Source organism: Phalangium opilio, unplaced genomic scaffold (assembly GCF_054372755.1).
Source record: "Phalangium opilio isolate 3A_F unplaced genomic scaffold, DU_Popi_V2 ptg000095l_1, whole genome shotgun sequence".
NCBI lineage: Eukaryota > Metazoa > Arthropoda > Arachnida > Opiliones > Phalangiidae > Phalangium > Phalangium opilio.
In genome coordinates, this window is record NW_028324200.1 from 2,792,118 (window position 1) to 2,811,954 (window position 19,837).

A 19,837-nucleotide genomic window follows, 5' to 3' on the forward strand; every position below is an offset into this window, starting at 1 on the left:
AAAACTCGGGCCCGTCCGGGATTTGAACCCGGGACCACTCGCACCCAAAGCGAGTATTATACCCCTAGACCAACGGACCATGTGTTTAACAAAAAAACGCTCAACTTATTGGCCTTCCCTGTAGTTAGTTGCATTTAAATAGTCACTATTTTAATTCTGCAAAAACTCGGGTCCGTCCGGGATTTTTACCCGGGACCACACACACCTGAAGCGAGTATCTTACCCCTAGACCAACGGACCATGTATGACCCTGAAACATGCCATCCCGTAGGCCTACCATGTTGTTAGTTGTGTTTAAATAGTCACTAAATTACTTCTGGAAAAACTCGGGTCCGTCCGAGAATTGAACCCGGGACCACTCACACCCTAAACGAGTATCATACCCTTAGACCAACGGACGAAAAATGACAATGAAACATGCTCAGCTCGTAGGCCTACAATTTAACTAGTTGCTTTTAAATAGTCGCTAAATTACTTCTACAAAACTCGGGTCCGTCCGGGATTTGAACCCGGGACCACTCAAACCCGATGCGAGTATCATACCCTTAGACCAACGGACGAAAAATGACAATGAAACATGCTCAGCTCGTAGGCCTACAATTTAACTAGTTGCATTCAAATAGTCGCTAAATTACTTCTGGAAAAACTCGGGTCCGTCCGAGATTTGAACCCGGGACCACTCACACCCGAAGCGAGAATCATAGCCCTAGACCAACGAATCACGTGTGTAACTAAAACATGCTCAACTCATAGGCCTACCCTGTAGTTAGTTGATTTAAATAGTCACTAAATTACTTCTGCAAAACTCGGGTCCGTCCGGGATTTGAACCCGGGACCACTCACACCCGAAGCGAGTATCATACCCTTAGACCAACGGACGAAAAATGACAATGAAACATGCTCAGCTCGTAGGCCTACAATTTAACTAGTTGCATTCATATAGTCGCTAAATTACTTCTGCAAAAACTCGGGTCCGTCCGGGATTTGAACCCGGGACCACTCAAACCCGATGCGAGTATCATACCCTTAGACCAACGGACGGAAAATGACAATGAAACATGCTCAGCTCGTAGGCCTACAATTTAACTAGTTGCATTCAAATAGTCGCTAAATTACTTCTGGAAAAACTCGGGTCCGTCCGAGATTTGAACCCGGGACCACTCACACCCGAAGCGAGAATCATAGCCCTAGACCAACGGATCACGTGTGTATCTAAAACATGCTCAACTCATAGGCCTACCCTGTAGTTAGTTGATTTAAATAGTCAATAAATTACTTCTGCAAAACTCGGGTCCGTCCGGGATTTCAACCCGGGACCACTCACACCCAAAGCGAGTATCATATTCTTAGACCAACGGACGAAAAATGACAATGAAACATGCTAAGCTCGTAGGCCTACAATTTAACTAGTAGCTTTTAAATAGTTGCTAAATTACTTCTGCAAAACTCGGGCCCGTCCGGGATTTGAACCCGGGACCACTCGCACCCAAAGCGAGTATTATACCCCTAGACCAACGGACCATGTGTGTAACAAAAAAACGCTCAACTTATTGGCCTTCCCTGTAGTTAGTTGCATTTAAATAGTCACTATTTTAATTCTGCAAAAACTCGGGTCCGTCCGGGATTTTTACCCGGGACCACACACACCCGAAGCGAGTATCTTACCCCTAGACCAACGGACCATGTATGACCCTGAAACATGCCATCCCGTAGGCCTACCATGTTGTTAGTTGTGTTTAAATAGTCACTAAATTACTTCTGGAAAAACTCGGGTCCGTCCGAGATTTGAACCCGGGACCACTCACACCCTAAACGAGTATCATACCCTTAGACCAACGGACGAAAAATGACAATGAAACATGCTCAGCTCGTAGGCCTACAATTTAACTAGTTGCTTTTAAATAGTCGCTAAATTACTTCTACAAAACTCGGGTCCGTCCGGGATTTGAACCCGGGAGCACTCAAACCCGATGCGAGTATCATACCCTTAGACCAACGGACGAAAAATGACAATGAAACATGCTCAGCTCGTAGGCCTACAATTTAACTAGTTGCATTCAAATAGTCGCTAAATTACTTCTGGAAAAACTCGGGTCCGTCCGAGATTTGAACCCGGGACCACTCACACCCGAAGCGAGAATCATAGCCCTAGACCAACGGATCACGTGTGTAACTAAAACATGCTCAACTCATACGCCTACCCTGTAGTTAGTTGATTTAAATAGTCACTAAATTACTTCTGCAAAACTCGGGTCCGTCCGGGATTTGAACCCGGGACCACTCACACCCGAAGCGAGTATCATACCCTTAGACCAACGGACGAAAAATGACAATGAAACATGCTCAGCTCGTAGGCCTACAATTTAACTAGTTGCATTCATATAGTCGCTAAATTACTTCTGCAAAAACTCGGGTCCGTCCGGGATTTGAACCCGGGACCACTCAAACCCGATGCGAGTATCATACCCTTAGACCAACGGACGGAAAATGACAATGAAACATGCTCAGCTCGTAGGCCTACAATTTAACTAGTTGCATTCAAATAGTCGCTAAATTACTTCTGGAAAAACTCGGGTCCGTCCGAGATTTGAACCCGGGACCACTCACACCCGAAGCGAGAATCATAGCCCTAGACCAACGGATCACGTGTGTATCTAAAACATGCTCAACTCATAGGCCTACCCTGTAGTTAGTTGATTTAAATAGTCAATAAATTACTTCTGCAAAACTCGGGTCCGTCCGGGATTTCAACCCGGGACCACTCACACCCAAAGCGAGTATCATATTCTTAGACCAACGGACGAAAAATGACAATGAAACATGCTAAGCTCGTAGGCCTACAATTTAACTAGTAGCTTTTAAATAGTTGCTAAATTACTTCTGCAAAACTCGGGCCCGTCCGGGATTTGAACCCGGGACCACTCGCACCCAAAGCGAGTATTATACCCCTAGACCAACGGACCATGTGTGTAACAAAAAAACGCTCAACTTATTGGCCTTCCCTGTAGTTAGTTGCATTTAAATAGTCACTATTTTAATTCTGCAAAAACTCGGGTCCGTCCGGGATTTTTACCCGGGACCACACACACCCGAAGCGAGTATCTTACCCCTAGACCAACGGACCATGTATGACCCTGAAACATGCCATCCCGTAGGCCTACCATGTTGTTAGTTGTGTTTAAATAGTCACTAAATTACTTCTGGAAAAACTCGGGTCCGTCCGAGATTTGAACCCGGGACCACTCACACCCTAAACGAGTATCATACCCTTAGACCAACGGACGAAAAATAACAATGAAACATGCTCAGCTCGTAGGCCTACAATTTAACTAGTTGCTTTTAAATAGTCGCTAAATTACTTCTACAAAACTCGGGTCCGTCCGGGATTTGAACCCGGGAGCACTCAAACCCGATGCGAGTATCATACCCTTAGACCAACGGACGAAAAATGACAATGAAACATGCTCAGCTCGTAGGCCTACAATTTAACTAGTTGCATTCAAATAGTCGCTAAATTACTTCTGGAAAAACTCGGGTCCGTCCGAGATTTGAACCCGGGACCACTCACACCCGAAGCGAGAATCATAGCCCTAGACCAACGGATCACGTGTGTAACTAAAACATGCTCAACTCATACGCCTACCCTGTAGTTAGTTGATTTAAATAGTCACTAAATTACTTCTGCAAAACTCGGGTCCGTCCGGGATTTGAACCCGGGACCACTCACACCCGAAGCGAGTATCATACCCTTAGACCAACGGACGAAAAATGACAATGAAACATGCTCAGCTCGTAGGCCTACAATTAAACTAGTTGCATTCATATAGTCGCTAAATTACTTCTGCAAAAACTCGGGTCCGTCCGGGATTTGAACCCGGGACCACTCAAACCCGATGCGAGTATCATACCCTTAGACCAACGGACGGAAAATGACAATGAAACATGCTCAGCTCGTAGGCCTACAATTTAACTAGTTGCATTCAAATAGTCGCTAAATTACTTCTGGAAAAACTCGGGTCCGTCCGAGATTTGAACCCGGGACCACTCACACCCGAAGCGAGAATCATAGCCCTAGACCAACGGATCACGTGTGTATCTAAAACATGCTCAACTCATAGGCCTACCCTGTAGTTAGTTGATTTAAATAGTCAATAAATTACTTCTGCAAAACTCGGGTCCGTCCGGGATTTCAACCCGGGACCACTCACACCCAAAGCGAGTATCATATTCTTAGACCAACGGACGAAAAATGACAATGAAACATGCTAAGCTCGTAGGCCTACAATTTAACTAGTAGCTTTTAAATAGTTGCTAAATTACTTCTGCAAAACTCGGGCCCGTCCGGGATTTGAACCCGGGACCACTCGCACCCAAAGCGAGTATTATACCCCTAGACCAACGGACCATGTGTGTAACAAAAAAACGCTCAACTTATTGGCCTTCCCTGTAGTTAGTTGCATTTAAATAGTCACTATTTTAATTCTGCAAAAACTCGGGTCCGTCCGGGATTTTTACCCGGGACCACACACACCCGAAGCGAGTATCTTACCCCTAGACCAACGGACCATGTATGACCCTGAAACATGCCATCCCGTAGGCCTACCATGTTGTTAGTTGTGTTTAAATAGTCACTAAATTACTTCTGGAAAAATTCGGGTCCGTCCGAGATTTGAACCCGGGACCACTCACACCCTAAACGAGTATCATACCCTTAGACCAACGGACGAAAAATGACAATGAAACATGCTCAGCTCGTAGGCCTACAATTTAACTAGTTGCTTTTAAATAGTCGCTAAATTACTTCTACAAAACTCGGGTCCGTCCGGGATTTGAACCCGGGACCACTCAAACCCGATGCGAGTATCATACCCTTAGACCAACGGACGAAAAATGACAATGAAACATGCTCAGCTCGTAGGCCTACAATTTAACTAGTTGCATTCAAATAGTCGCTAAATTACTTCTGGAAAAACTCGGGTCCGTCCGAGATTTGAACCCGGGACCACTCACACCCGAAGCGAAAATCATAGCCCTAGACCAACGGATCACGTGTGTAACTAAAACATGCTCAACTCATAGGCCTACCCTGTAGTTAGTTGATTTAAATAGTCACTAAATTACTTCTGCAAAACTCGGGTCCGTCCGGGATTTGAACCCGGGACCACTCACACCCGAAGCGAGTATCATACCCTTAGACCAACGGACGAAAAATGACAATGAAACATGCTCAGCTCGTAGGCCTACAATTTAACTAGTTGCATTCATATAGTCGCTAAATTACTTCTGCAAAAACTCGGGTCCGTCCGGGATTTGAACCCGGGACCACTCAAACCCGATGCGAGTATCATACCCTTAGACCAACGGACGGAAAATGACAATGAAACATGCTCAGCTCGTAGGCCTACAATTTAACTAGTTGCATTCAAATAGTCGCTAAATTACTTCTGGAAAAACTCGGGTCCGTCCGAGATTTGAACCCGGGACCACTCACACCCGAAGCGAGAATCATAGCCCTAGACCAACGGATCACGTGTGTATCTAAAACATGCTCAACTCATAGGCCTACCCTGTAGTTAGTTGATTTAAATAGTCAATAAATTACTTCTGCAAAACTCGGGTCCGTCCGGGATTTCAACCCGTGACCACTAACACCCAAAGCGAGTATCATATTCTTAGACCAACGGACGAAAAATGACAATGAAACATGCTAAGCTCGTAGGCCTACAATTTAACTAGTAGCTTTTAAATAGTTGCTAAATTACTTCTGCAAAACTCGGGCCCGTCCGGGATTTGAACCCGGGACCACTCGCACCCAAAGCGAGTATTATACCCCTAGACCAACGGACCATGTGTGTAACAAAAAAACGCTCAACTTATTGGCCTTCCCTGTAGTTAGTTGCATTTAAATAGTCACTATTTTAATTCTGCAAAAACTCGGGTCCGTCCGGGATTTTTACCCGGGACCACACACACCCGAAGCGAGTATCTTACCCCTAGACCAACGGACCATGTATGACCCTGAAACATGCCATCCCGTAGGCCTACCATGTTGTTAGTTGTGTTTAAATAGTCACTAAATTACTTCTGGAAAAACTCGGGTCCGTCCGAGATTTGAACCCGGGACCACTCACACCCTTAACGAGTATCATACCCTTAGACCAACGGACGAAAAATGACAATGAAACATGCTCAGCTCGTAGGCCTACAATTTAACTAGTTGCTTTTAAATAGTCGCTAAATTACTTCTACAAAACTCGGGTCCGTCCGGGATTTGAACCCGGGACCACTCAAACCCGATGCGAGTATCATACCCTTAGACCAACGGACGAAAAATGACAATGAAACATGCTCAGCTCGTAGGCCTACAATTTAACTAGTTGCATTCAAATAGTCGCTAAATTACTTCTGGAAAAACTCGGGTCCGTCCGAGATTTGAACCCGGGACCACTCACACCCGAAGCGAAAATCATAGCCCTAGACCAACGGATCACGTGTGTAACTAAAACATGCTCAACTCATAGGCCTACCCTGTAGTTAGTTGATTTAAATAGTCACTAAATTACTTCTGCAAAACTCGGGTCCGTCCGGGATTTGAACCCGGGACCACTCACACCCGAAGCGAGTATCATACCCTTAGACCAACGGACGAAAAATGACAATGAAACATGCTCAGCTCGTAGGCCTACAATTTAACTAGTTGCATTCATATAGTCGCTAAATTACTTCTGCAAAAACTCGGGTCCGTCCGGGATTTGAACCCGGGACCACTCAAACCCGATGCGAGTATCATACCCTTAGACCAACGGACGGAAAATGACAATGAAACATGCTCAGCTCGTAGGCCTACAATTTAACTAGTTGCATTCAAATAGTCGCTAAATTACTTCTGGAAAAACTCGGGTCCGTCCGAGATTTGAACCCGGGACCACTCACACCCGAAGCGAGAATCATAGCCCTAGACCAACGGATCACGTGTGTATCTAAAACATGCTCAACTCATAGGCCTACCCTGTAGTTAGTTGATTTAAATAGTCAATAAATTACTTCTGCAAAACTCGGGTCCGTCCGGGATTTCAACCCGTGACCACTCACACCCAAAGCGAGTATCATATTCTTAGACCAACGGACGAAAAATGACAATGAAACATGCTAAGCTCGTAGGCCTACAATTTAACTAGTAGCTTTTAAATAGTTGCTAAATTACTTCTGCAAAACTCGGGCCCGTCCGGGATTTGAACCCGGGACCACTCGCACCCAAAGCGAGTATTATACCCCTAGACCAACGGACCATGTGTGTAACAAAAAAACGCTCAACTTATTGGCCTTCCCTGTAGTTAGTTGCATTTAAATAGTCACTATTTTAATTCTGCAAAAACTCGGGTCCGTCCGGGATTTTTACCCGGGACCACACACACCCGAAGCGAGTATCTTACCCCTAGACCAACGGACCATGTATGACCCTGAAACATGCCATCCCGTAGGCCTACCATGTTGTTAGTTGTGTTTAAATAGTCACTAAATTACTTGTGGAAAAACTCGGGTCCGTCCGAGATTTGAACCCGGGACCACTCACACCCTAAGCGAGTATCATACCTTTAGACCAACGGACGAAAAATGACAATGAAACATGCTCAGCTCGTAGGCCTACAATTTAACTAGTTGCTTTTAAATAGTCGCTAAATTACTTCTGCAAAACTCGGGCCCGTCCGGGATTTGAACCCGGGACCACTCGCACCCTAAGCGAGTATCATACCCCTAGACCAACGGACGATGAGTGGAACAAAAACACGCTCAACTTATAGGCCTACCCTGTAGTTAGTTGATTTAAATAGTCACTAAATTACTTCTGGAAAAACTCGCGTCCGTCCGAGATTTGAACCCGGGACCACTCACACCCGAAGCGAGAATCATAGCCCTAGACCAACGGATCACGTGTGTAACTAAAACATGCTCAACTCATAGGCCTACCCTGTAGTTAGTTGATTTAAATAGTCACTAAATTATTTCTGCAAAACTCGGGTCCGTCCGGGATTTGAACCCGGGACCACTCACACCCGAAGCGAGTATCATACCCTTAGACCAACGGACGAAAAATGACAATGAAACATGCTCAGCTCGTAGGCCTACAATTTAACTAGTTGCAATCAAATAGTCGCTAAATTACTTCTGGAAAAACTCGGGTCCGTCCGGGATTTGAAGCCGGGACCACTCACACCCTAAGCGAGTATCATACCCTTAGACCAACGGACGAAAAATGACAACGAAACATGCTCAGCTCGTAGGCCTACAATTTAACTAGGTGCTTTAAAATAGTCGCTAAATTACTTCTGCAAACCTTGGGCCCGTCCGGGATTTGAACCCGGGACCACTCACACCCGAAGCGAGTACCATAGACCTAGACCAACGGATCACGTGTGTAACTTAAACATGCTCAACTCATAGGCCTACCCTGTAGTTAGTTGATTTAAATAGTCACTAAATTACTTCTGCAAAACTCGGGTCCGTCCGGGATTTCAAACCGGAACCACTCACACCCTAAGCGAGTATCATAGCCCTAGACCAACGGATCACGTGTGTAACTAAAACATGCTCAACTCATAGGCCTACACTGTAGTTAGTTGATTTAAATAGTCACTAAATTACTTCTGCAAAACTCGGGTCCGTCCGGGATTTGAACCCGGGACCACTCACACCCTAAGCGAGTATCATACCCTTAGACCAACGGACGAAAAATGACAATGAAACATGCTCAGCTCGTAGGCCTACAATTTAACTAGTTGCTTTTAAATAGTCGCTAAATTACTTCTGCAAAACTTGGGCCCGTCCGGGATTTGAACCCGGGACCACTCACACCCGAAGCGAGTACCATAGACGTAGACCAACGGATCACGTGTGTAACTTAAACATGCTCAACTCATAGGCCTACCCTGTAGTTAGTTGATTTAAATAGTCACTAAATTACTTCTGCAAAACTCGGGTCCGTCCGGGATTTCAAACCGGAACCACTCACACCCTAAGCGAGTATCATAGCCCTAGACCAACGGATCACGTGTGTAACTAAAACATGCTCAACTCATAGGCCTACCCTGTAGTTAGTTGATTTAAATAGTCACTAAATTACTTCTGCAAAACTCGGTTCCGTCCGGGATTTGAACCCGGGACCACTCGCACCCTAAGCGAGTATCATACCCCTAGACCAACGGATCATGAGTGTAACAAAAAGACGCTCAACTTATAGGCCTAACCTGTAGTTAGTTGCATTTAAATAGTCACTAATTTACTTCTGCAAAAACTCGGGTCCGTCCGGCATTTGAACCCGGGACCACTCACACCCAAAGCGAGTATCATATTCTTAGACCAACGGACGAAAAATGACAATGAAACATGCTAATCTCGTAGGCCTACAATTTAACTAGTTGCTTTTAAATAGTCGCTAAATTACTTCTGCAAAACTCGGGTCCGTCCGGGATTTGAACCCGGGACCACTCACAACCGAAGCGAGTATCATACCCTTAGACCAACGGACGAAAAATGACAATGAAACATGCTCAGCTCGTAGGCCTACAATTTAACTAGTTGCATTCATATAGTCGCTAAATTACTTCTGCAAAAACTCGGGTCCGTCCGGGATTTGAACCCGGGACCACTCAAACCCGATGCGAGTATCATACCCTTAGACCAACGGACGAAAAATGACAATGAAACATGCTCAGCTCGTAGGCCTACAATTTAACTAGTTGCATTCAAATAGTCGCTAAATTACTTCTGGAAAAACTCGGGTCCGTCCGAGATTTGAACCCGGGACCACTCACACCCGAAGCGAGAATCATAGCCCTAGACCAACGGATCACGTGTGTATCTAAAACATGCTCAACTCATAGGCCTACCCTGTAGTTAGTTGATTTATATAGTCACTAAATTACTTCTGCAAAACTCGGGTCCGTCCGGGATTTGAACCCGGGACCACTTACACCCAAAGCGAGTATCATATTCTTAGACCAACGGACGAAAAATGACAATGAAACATGCTAAGCTCGTAGGCCTACAATTTAACTAGTAGCTTTTAAATAGTTGCTAAATTACTTCTGCAAAACTCGGGCCCGTCCGGGATTTGAACCCGGGACCACTCGCACCCAAAGCGAGTATTATACCCCTAGACCAACGGACCATGTGTGTAACAAAAAAACGCTCAACTTATTGGCCTTCCCTGTAGTTAGTTGCATTTAAATTGTCACTATTTTAATTCTGCAAAAACTCGGGTCCGTCCGGGATTTTTACCCGGGACCACACACACCCGAAGCGAGTATCTTACCCCTAGACCAACGGACCATGTATGACCCTGAAACATGCCATCCCGTAGGCCTACCATGTTGTTAGTTGTGTTTAAATAGTCACTAAATTACTTCTGGAAAAACTCTGGTCCGTCCGAGATTTGAACCCGGGACCACTCACACCCTAAGCGAGTATCATACCCTTAGACCAACGGACGAAAAATGACAATGAAACATGCTCAGCTCGTAGGCCTACAATTTAACTAGTTGCTTTTAAATAGTCGCTAAATTACTTCTACAAAACTCGGGTCCGTCCGGGATTTGAACCCGGGACCACTCAAACCCGATGCGAGTATCATACCCTTAGACCAACGGACGAAAAATGACAATGAAACATGCTCAGCTCGTAGGCCTACAATTTAACTAGTTGCATTCAAATAGTCGCTAAATTACTTCTGGAAAAACTCGGGTCCGTCCGAGATTTGAACCCGGGACCACTCACACCCGAAGCGAGAATCATAGCCCTAGACCAACGGATCACGTGTGTAACTAAAACATGCTCAACTCATAGGCCTACCCTGTAGTTAGTTGATTTAAATAGTCACTAAATTACTTCTGCAAAACTCGGGTCCGTCCGGGATTTGAACCCGGGACCACTCACACCCGAAGCGAGTATCATACCCTTAGACCAACGGACGAAAAATGACAATGAAACATGCTCAGCTCGTAGGCCTACAATTTAACTAGTTGCATTCATATAGTCGCTAAATTACTTCTGCAAAAACTCTTTTCCGTCCGGGATTTGAACCCGGGACCACTCAAACCCGATGCGAGTATCATACCCTTAGACCAACGGACGGAAAATGACAATGAAACATGCTCAGCTCGTAGGCCTACAATTTAACTAGTTGCATTCAAATAGTCGCTAAATTACTTCTGGAAAAACTCGGGTTCGTCCGAGATTTGAACCCGGGACCACTCACACCCGAAGCGAGAATCATAGCCCTAGACCAACGGATCACGTGTGTATCTAAAACATGCTCAACTCATAGGCCTACCCTGTAGTTAGTTGATTTAAATAGTCAATAAATTACTTCTGCAAAACTCGGGTCCGTCCGGGATTTCAACCCGGGACCACTCACACCCAAAGCGAGTATCATATTCTTAGACCAACGGACGAAAAATGACAATGAAACATGCTAAGCTCGTAGGCCTACAATTTAACTAGTAGCTTTTAAATAGTTGCTAAATTACTTCTGCAAAACTCGGGCCCGTCCGGGATTTGAACCCGGGACCACTCGCACCCAAAGCGAGTATTATACCCCTAGACCAACGGACCATGTGTGTAACAAAAAAACGCTCAACTTATTGGCCTTCCCTGTAGTTAGTTGCATTTAAATAGTCACTATTTTAATTCTGCAAAAACTCGGGTCCGTCCGGGATTTTTACCCGGGACCACACACACCCGAAGCGAGTATCTTACCCCTAGACCCACGGACCATGTATGACCCTGAAACATGCCATCCCGTAGGCCTACCATGTTGTTAGTTGTGTTTAAATAGTCACTAAATTACTTCTGGAAAAACTCGGGTCCGTCCGAGATTTGAACCCGGGACCACTCACACCCTAAACGAGTATCATACCCTTAGACCAACGGACGAAAAATGACAATGAAACATGCTCAGCTCGTAGGCCTACAATTTAACTAGTTGCTTTTAAATAGTCGCTAAATTACTTCTACAAAACTCGGGTCCGTCCGGGATTTGAACCCGGGACCACTCAAACCCGATGCGAGTATCATACCCTTAGACCAACGGACGAAAAATGACAATGAAACATGCTCAGCTCGTAGGCCTACAATTTAACTAGTTGCATTCAAATAGTCGCTAAATTACTTCTGGAAAAACTCGGGTCCGTCCGAGATTTGAACCCGGGACCACTCACACCCGAAGCGAAAATCATAGCCCTAGACCAACGGATCACGTGTGTAACTAAAACATGCTCAACTCATAGGCCTACCCTGTAGTTAGTTGATTTAAATAGTCACTAAATTACTTCTGCAAAACTCGGGTCCGTCCGGGATTTGAACCCGGGACCACTCACACCCGAAGCGAGTATCATACCCTTAGACCAACGGACGAAAAATGACAATGAAACATGCTCAGCTCGTAGGCCTACAATTTAACTAGTTGCATTCATATAGTCGCTAAATTACTTCTGCAAAAACTCGGGTCCGTCCGGGATTTGAACCCGGGACCACTCAAACCCGATGCGAGTATCATACCCTTAGACCAACGGACGGAAAATGACAATGAAACATGCTCAGCTCGTAGGCCTACAATTTAACTAGTTGCATTCAAATAGTCGCTAAATTACTTCTGGAAAAACTCGGGTCCGTCCGAGATTTGAACCCGGGACCACTCACACCCGAAGCGAGAATCATAGCCCTAGACCAACGGATCACGTGTGTATCTAAAACATGCTCAACTCATAGGCCTACCCTGTAGTTAGTTGATTTAAATAGTCAATAAATTACTTCTGCAAAACTCGGGCCCGTCCGGGATTTGAACCCGGGACCACTCGCACCCAAAGCGAGTATTATACCCCTAGACCAACGGACCATGTGTGTAACAAAAAAACGCTCAACTTATTGGCCTTCCCTGTAGTTAGTTGCATTTAAATAGTCACTATTTTAATTCTGCAAAAACTCGGGTCCGTCCGGGATTTTTACCCGGGACCACACACACCCGAAGCGAGTATCTTACCCCTAGACCAACGGACCATGTATGACCCTGAAACATGCCATCCCGTAGGCCTACCATGTTGTTAGTTGTGTTTAAATAGTCACTAAATTACTTGTGGAAAAACTCGGGTCCGTCCGAGATTTGAACCCGGGACCACTCACACCCTAAGCGAGTATCATACCTTTAGACCAACGGACGAAAAATGACAATGAAACATGCTCAGCTCGTAGGCCTACAATTTAACTAGTTGCTTTTAAATAGTCGCTAAATTACTTCTGCAAAACTCGGGCCCGTCCGGGATTTGAACCCGGGACCACTCGCACCCTAAGCGAGTATCATACCCCTAGACCAACGGACGATGAGTGGAACAAAAACACGCTCTACTTATAGGCCTACCCTGTAGTTAGTTGATTTAAATAGTCACTAAATTACTTCTGGAAAAACTCGCGTCCGTCCGAGATTTGAACCCGGGACCACTCACACCCGAAGCGAGAATCATAGCCCTAGACCAACGGATCACGTGTGTAACTAAAACATGCTCAACTCATAGGCCTACCCTGTAGTTAGTTGATTTAAATAGTCATTAAATTATTTCTGCAAAACTCGGGTCCGTCCGGGATTTGAACCCGGGACCACTCACACCCGAAGCGAGTATCATACCCTTAGACCAACGGACGAAAAATGACAATGAAACATGCTCAGCTCGTAGGCCTACAATTTAACTAGTTGCAATCAAATAGTCGCTAAATTACTTCTGGAAAAACTCGGGTCCGTCCGGGATTTGAAGCCGGGACCACTCACACCCTAAGCGAGTATCATACCCTTAGACCAACGGACGAAAAATTACAACGAAACATGCTCAGCTCGTAGGCCTACAATTTAACTAGGTGCTTTAAAATAGTCGCTAAATTACTTCTGCAAAACTTGGGCCCGTCCGGGATTTGAACCCGGGACCACTCACACCCGAAGCGAGTACCATAGACCTAGACCAACGGATCACGTGTGTAACTTAAACATGCTCAACTCATAGGCCTACCCTGTAGTTAGTTGATTTAAATAGTCACTAAATTACTTCTGCAAAACTCGGGTCCGTCCGGGATTTCAAACCGGAACCACTCACACCCTAAGCGAGTATCATAGCCCTAGACCAACGGATCACGTGTGTAACTAAAACATGCTCAACTCATAGGCCTACCCTGTAGTTAGTTGATTTAAATAGTCACTAAATTACTTCTGCAAAACTCGGGTCCGTCCGGGATTTGAACCCGGGACCACTCACACCCGAAGCGAGTATCATACCCTTAGACCAACGGAAGAAAAATGACAATGAAACATGCTCAGCTCGTAGGCCTACAATTTAACTAGTTGCATTCATATAGTCGCTAAATTACTTCTGCAAAAACTCGGGTCCGTCCGGGATTTGAACCCGGGACCACTCAAACCCGATGCGAGTATCATACCCTTAGACCAACGGACGGAAAATGACAATGAAACATGCTCAGCTCGTAGGCCTACAATTTAACTAGTTGCATTCAAATAGTCGCTAAATTACTTCTGGAAAAACTCGGGTCCGTCCGAGATTTGAACCCGGGACCACTCACACCCGAAGCGAGAATCATAGCCCTAGACCAACGGATCACGTGTGTATCTAAAACATGCTCAACTCATAGGCCTACCCTGTAGTTAGTTGATTTAAATAGTCAATAAATTACTTCTGCAAAACTCGGGCCCGTCCGGGATTTGAACCCGGGACCACTCGCACCCAAAGCGAGTATTATACCCCTAGACCAACGGACCATGTGTGTAACAAAAAAACGCTCAACTTATTGGCCTTCCCTGTAGTTAGTTGCATTTAAATAGTCACTATTTTAATTCTGCAAAAACTCGGGTCCGTCCGGGATTTTTACCCGGGACCACACACACCCGAAGCGAGTATCTTACCCCTAGACCAACGGACCATGTATGACCCTGAAACATGCCATCCCGTAGGCCTACCATGTTGTTAGTTGTGTTTAAATAGTCACTAAATTACTTGTGGAAAAACTCGGGTCCGTCCGAGATTTGAACCCGGGACCACTCACACCCTAAGCGAGTATCATACCTTTAGACCAACGGACGAAAAATGACAATGAAACATGCTCAGCTCGTAGGCCTACAATTTAACTAGTTGCTTTTAAATAGTCGCTAAATTACTTCTGCAAAACTCGGGCCCGTCCGGGATTTGAACCCGGGACCACTCGCACCCTAAGCGAGTATCATACCCCTAGACCAACGGACGATGAGTGGAACAAAAACACGCTCAACTTATAGGCCTACCCTGTAGTTAGTTGATTTAAATAGTCACTAAATTACTTCTGGAAAAACTCGCGTCCGTCCGAGATTTGAACCCGGGACCACTCACACCCGAAGCGAGAATCATAGCCCTAGACCAACGGATCACGTGTGTAACTAAAACATGCTCAACTCATAGGCCTACCCTGTAGTTAGTTGATTTAAATAGTCACTAAATTATTTCTGCAAAACTCGGGTCCGTCCGGGATTTGAACCCGGGACCACTCACACCCGAAGCGAGTATCATACCCTTAGACCAACGGACGAAAAATGACAATGAAACATGCTCAGCTCGTAGGCCTACAATTTAACTAGTTGCAATCAAATAGTCGCTAAATTACTTCTGGAAAAACTCGGGTCCGTCCGGGATTTGAAGCCGGGACCACTCACACCCTAAGCGAGTATCATACCCTTAGACCAACGGACGAAAAATTACAACGAAACATGCTCAGCTCGTAGGCCTACAATTTAACTAGGTGCTTTAAAATAGTCGCTAAATTACTTCTGCAAAACTTGGGCCCGTCCGGGATTTGAACCCGGGACCACTCACACCCGAAGCGAGTACCATAGACCTAGACCAACGGATCACGTGTGTAACTTAAACATGCTCAACTCATAGGCCTACCCTGTAGTTAGTTGATTTAAATAGTCACTAAATTACTTCTGCAAAACTCGGGTCCGTCCGGGATTTCAAACCGGAACCACTCACACCCTAAGCGAGTATCATAGCCCTAGACCAACGGATCACGTGTGTAACTAAAACATGCTCAACTCATAGGCCTACCCTGTAGTTAGTTGATTTAAATAGTCACTAAATTACTTCTGCAAAACTCGGGTCCGTCCGGGATTTGAACCCGGGACCACTCACACCCTAAGCGAGTATCATACCCTTAGACCAACGGACGAAAAATGACAATGAAACATGCTCAGCTCGTAGGCCTACAATTTAACTAGTTGCTTTTAAATAGTCGCTAAATTACTTCTGCAAAACTTGGGCCCGTCCGGGATTTGAACCCGGGACCACTCACACCCGAAGCGAGTACCATAGACGTAGACCAACGGATCACGTGTGTAACTTAAACATGCTCAACTCATAGGCCTACCCTGTAGTTAGTTGATTTAAATAGTCACTAAATTACTTCTGCAAAACTCGGGTCCGTCCGGGATTTCAAACCGGAACCACTCACACCCTAAGCGAGTATCATAGCCCTAGACCAACGGATCACGTGTGTAACTAAAACATGCTCAACTCATAGGCCTACCCTGTAGTTAGTTGATTTAAATAGTCACTAAATTACTTCTGCAAAACTCGGTTCCGTCCGGGATTTGAACCCGGGACCACTCGCACCCTAAGCGAGTATCATACCCCTATACCAACGGATCATGAGTGTAACAAAAAGACGCTCAACTTATAGGCCTAACCTGTAGTTAGTTGCATTTAAATAGTCACTAATTTACTTCTGCAAAAACTCGGGTCCGTCCGGCATTTGAACCCGGGACCACTCACACCCAAAGCGAGTATCATATTCTTAGACCAACGGACGAAAAATGACAATGAAACATGCTAATCTCGTAGGCCTACAATTTAACTAGTTGCTTTTAAATAGTCGCTAAATTACTTCTGCAAAACTCGGGTCCGTCCGGGATTTGAACCTGGGACCACTCACAACCGAAGCGAGTATTATACCCTTAGACCAACGGACGAAAAATGACAATGAAACATGCTCAGCTCGTAGGCCTACAATTTAACTAGTTGCATTCATATAGTCGCTAAATTACTTCTGCAAAAACTCGGGTCCGTCCGGGATTTGAACCCGGGACCACTCAAACCCGATGCGAGTATCATACCCTTAGACCAACGGACGAAAAATGACAATGAAACATGCTCAGCTCGTAGGCCTACAATTTAACTAGTTGCATTCAAATAGTCGCTAAATTACTTCTGGAAAAACTCGGGTCCGTCCGAGATTTGAACCCGGGACCACTCACACCCGAAGCGAGAATCATAGCCCTAGACCAACGGATCACGTGTGTATCTAAAACATGCTCAACTCATAGGCCTACCCTGTAGTTAGTTGATTTATATAGTCACTAAATTACTTCTGCAAAACTCGGGTCCGTCCGGGATTTGAACCCGGGACCACTCACACCCAAAGCGAGTATCATATTCTTAGACCAACGGACGAAAAATGACAATGAAACATGCTCAGCTCGTAGGCCTACAATTTAACTAGTTGCATTCATATAGTCGCTAAATTACTTCTGCAAAAACTCGGGTCCGTCCGGGATTTGAACCCGGGACCACTCAAACCCGATGCGAGTATCATACCCTTAGACCAACGGACGAAAAATGACAATGAAACATGCTCAGCTCGTAGGCCTACAATTTAACTAGTTGCATTCAAATAGTCGCTAAATTACTTCTGGAAAAACTCGGGTCCGTCCGAGATTTGAACCCGGGACCACTCACACCCGAAGCGAGAATCATAGCCCTAGACCAACGGATCACGTGTGTATCTAAAACATGCTCAACTCATAGGCCTACCCTGTAGTTAGTTGATTTATATAGTCACTAAATTACTTCTGCAAAACTCGGGTCCGTCCGGGATTTGAACCCGGGACCACTCACACCCAAAGCGAGTATCATATTCTTAGACCAACGGACGAAAAATGACAATGAAACATGCTAAGCTCGTAGGCCTACAATTTAACTAGTAGCTTTTAAATAGTTGCTAAATTACTTCTGCAAAACTCGGGCCCGTCCGGGATTTGAACCCGGGACCACTCGCACCCAAAGCGAGTATTATACCCCTAGACCAACGGACCATGTGTGTAACAAAAAAACGCTCAACTTATTGGCCTTCCCTGTAGTTAGTTGCATTTAAATTGTCACTATTTTAATTCTGCAAAAACTCGGGTCCGTCCGGGATTTTTACCCGGGACCACACACACCCGAAGCGAGTATCTTACCCCTAGACCAACGGACCATGTATGACCCTGAAACATGCCATCCCGTAGGCCTACCATGTTGTTAGTTGTGTTTAAATAGTCACTAAATTACTTCTGGAAAAACTCTGGTCCGTCCGAGATTTGAACCCGGGACCACTCACACCCTAAGCGAGTATCATACCCTTAGACCAACGGACGAAAAATGACAATGAAACATGCTCAGCTCGTAGGCCTACAATTTAACTAGTTGCTTTTAAATAGTCGCTAAATTACTTCTACAAAACTCGGGTCCGTCCGGGATTTGAACCCGGGACCACTCAAACCCGATGCGAGTATCATACCCTTAGACCAACGGACGAAAAATGACAATGAAACATGCTCAGCTCGTAGGCCTACAATTTAACTAGTTGCATTCAAATAGTCGCTAAATTACTTCTGGAAAATCTCGGGTCCGTCCGAGATTTGAACCCGGGACCACTCACACCCGAAGCGAGAATCATAGCCCTAGACCAACGGATCACGTGTGTAACTAAAACATGCTCAACTCATAGGCCTACCCTGTAGTTAGTTGATTTAAATAGTCACTAAATTACTTCTGCAAAACTCGGGTCCGTCCGGGATTTGAACCCGGGACCACTCACACCCGAAGCGAGTATCATACCCTTAGACCAACGGACGAAAAATGACAATGAAACATGCTCAGCTCGTAGGCCTACAATTTAACTAGTTGCATTCATATAGTCGCTAAATTACTTCTGCAAAAACTCGGGTCCGTCCGGGATTTGAACCCGGGACCACTCAAACCCGATGCGAGTATCATACCCTTAGACCAACGGACGAAAAATGACAATGAAACATGCTCAGCTCGTAGGCCTACAATTTAACTAGTTGCATTCAAATAGTCGCTAAATTACTTCTGGAAAAACTCGGGTCCGTCCGAGATTTGAACCCGGGACCACTCACACCCGAAGCGAGAATCATAGCCCTAGACCAACGGATCACGTGTGTATCTAAAACATGCTCAACTCATAGGCCTACCCTGTAGTTAGTTGATTTAAATAGTCACTAAATTACTTCTGCAAAACTCGGGTCCGTCCGGGATTTGAACCCGGGACCACTCACACCCAAAGCGAGTATCATATTCTTAGACCAACGGACGAAAAATGACAATGAAACATGCTAAGCTCGTAGGCCTACAATTTAACTAGTAGCTTTTAAATAGTTGCTAAATTACTTCTGCAAAACTCGGGCCCGTCCGGGATTTGAACCCGGGACCACTCGCACCCAAAGCGAGTATTATACCCCTAGACCAACGGACCATGTGTGTAACAAAAAAACGCTCAACTTATTGGCCTTCCCTGTAGTTAGTTGCATTTAAATTGTCACTATTTTAATTCTGCAAAAACTCGGGTCCGTCCGGGATTTTTACCCGGGACCACACACACCCGAAGTGAGTATCTTAGCCCTAGACCAACGGACCATGTATGACCCTGAAACATGCCATCCCGTAGGCCTACCATGTTGTTAGTTGTGTTTAAATAG

General features: G+C 45.3%; 4 non-coding genes across 4 annotated transcripts; all 4 read right to left on the reverse strand.

Moving 5' to 3' along the window:
- Positions 1–7,696: 7,696 nt before the first annotated feature.
- TRNAP-AGG (transfer RNA proline (anticodon AGG)) lies at positions 7,697–7,770 on the reverse strand. The gene has a single exon. It is a non-coding gene; the product is annotated as a tRNA-Pro (tRNA).
- Positions 7,771–9,133: 1,363 nt separating this feature from the next.
- TRNAP-AGG (transfer RNA proline (anticodon AGG)) lies at positions 9,134–9,206 on the reverse strand. The gene has a single exon. It is a non-coding gene; the product is annotated as a tRNA-Pro (tRNA).
- A 4,093-nt stretch (positions 9,207–13,299) lies between these two features.
- TRNAP-AGG (transfer RNA proline (anticodon AGG)) lies at positions 13,300–13,373 on the reverse strand. The gene has a single exon. It is a non-coding gene; the product is annotated as a tRNA-Pro (tRNA).
- A 1,846-nt stretch (positions 13,374–15,219) lies between these two features.
- Positions 15,220–15,293, reverse strand: TRNAP-AGG (transfer RNA proline (anticodon AGG)). Its single transcript has one exon. It is a non-coding gene; the product is annotated as a tRNA-Pro (tRNA).
- Positions 15,294–19,837: the final 4,544 nt, after the last annotated feature.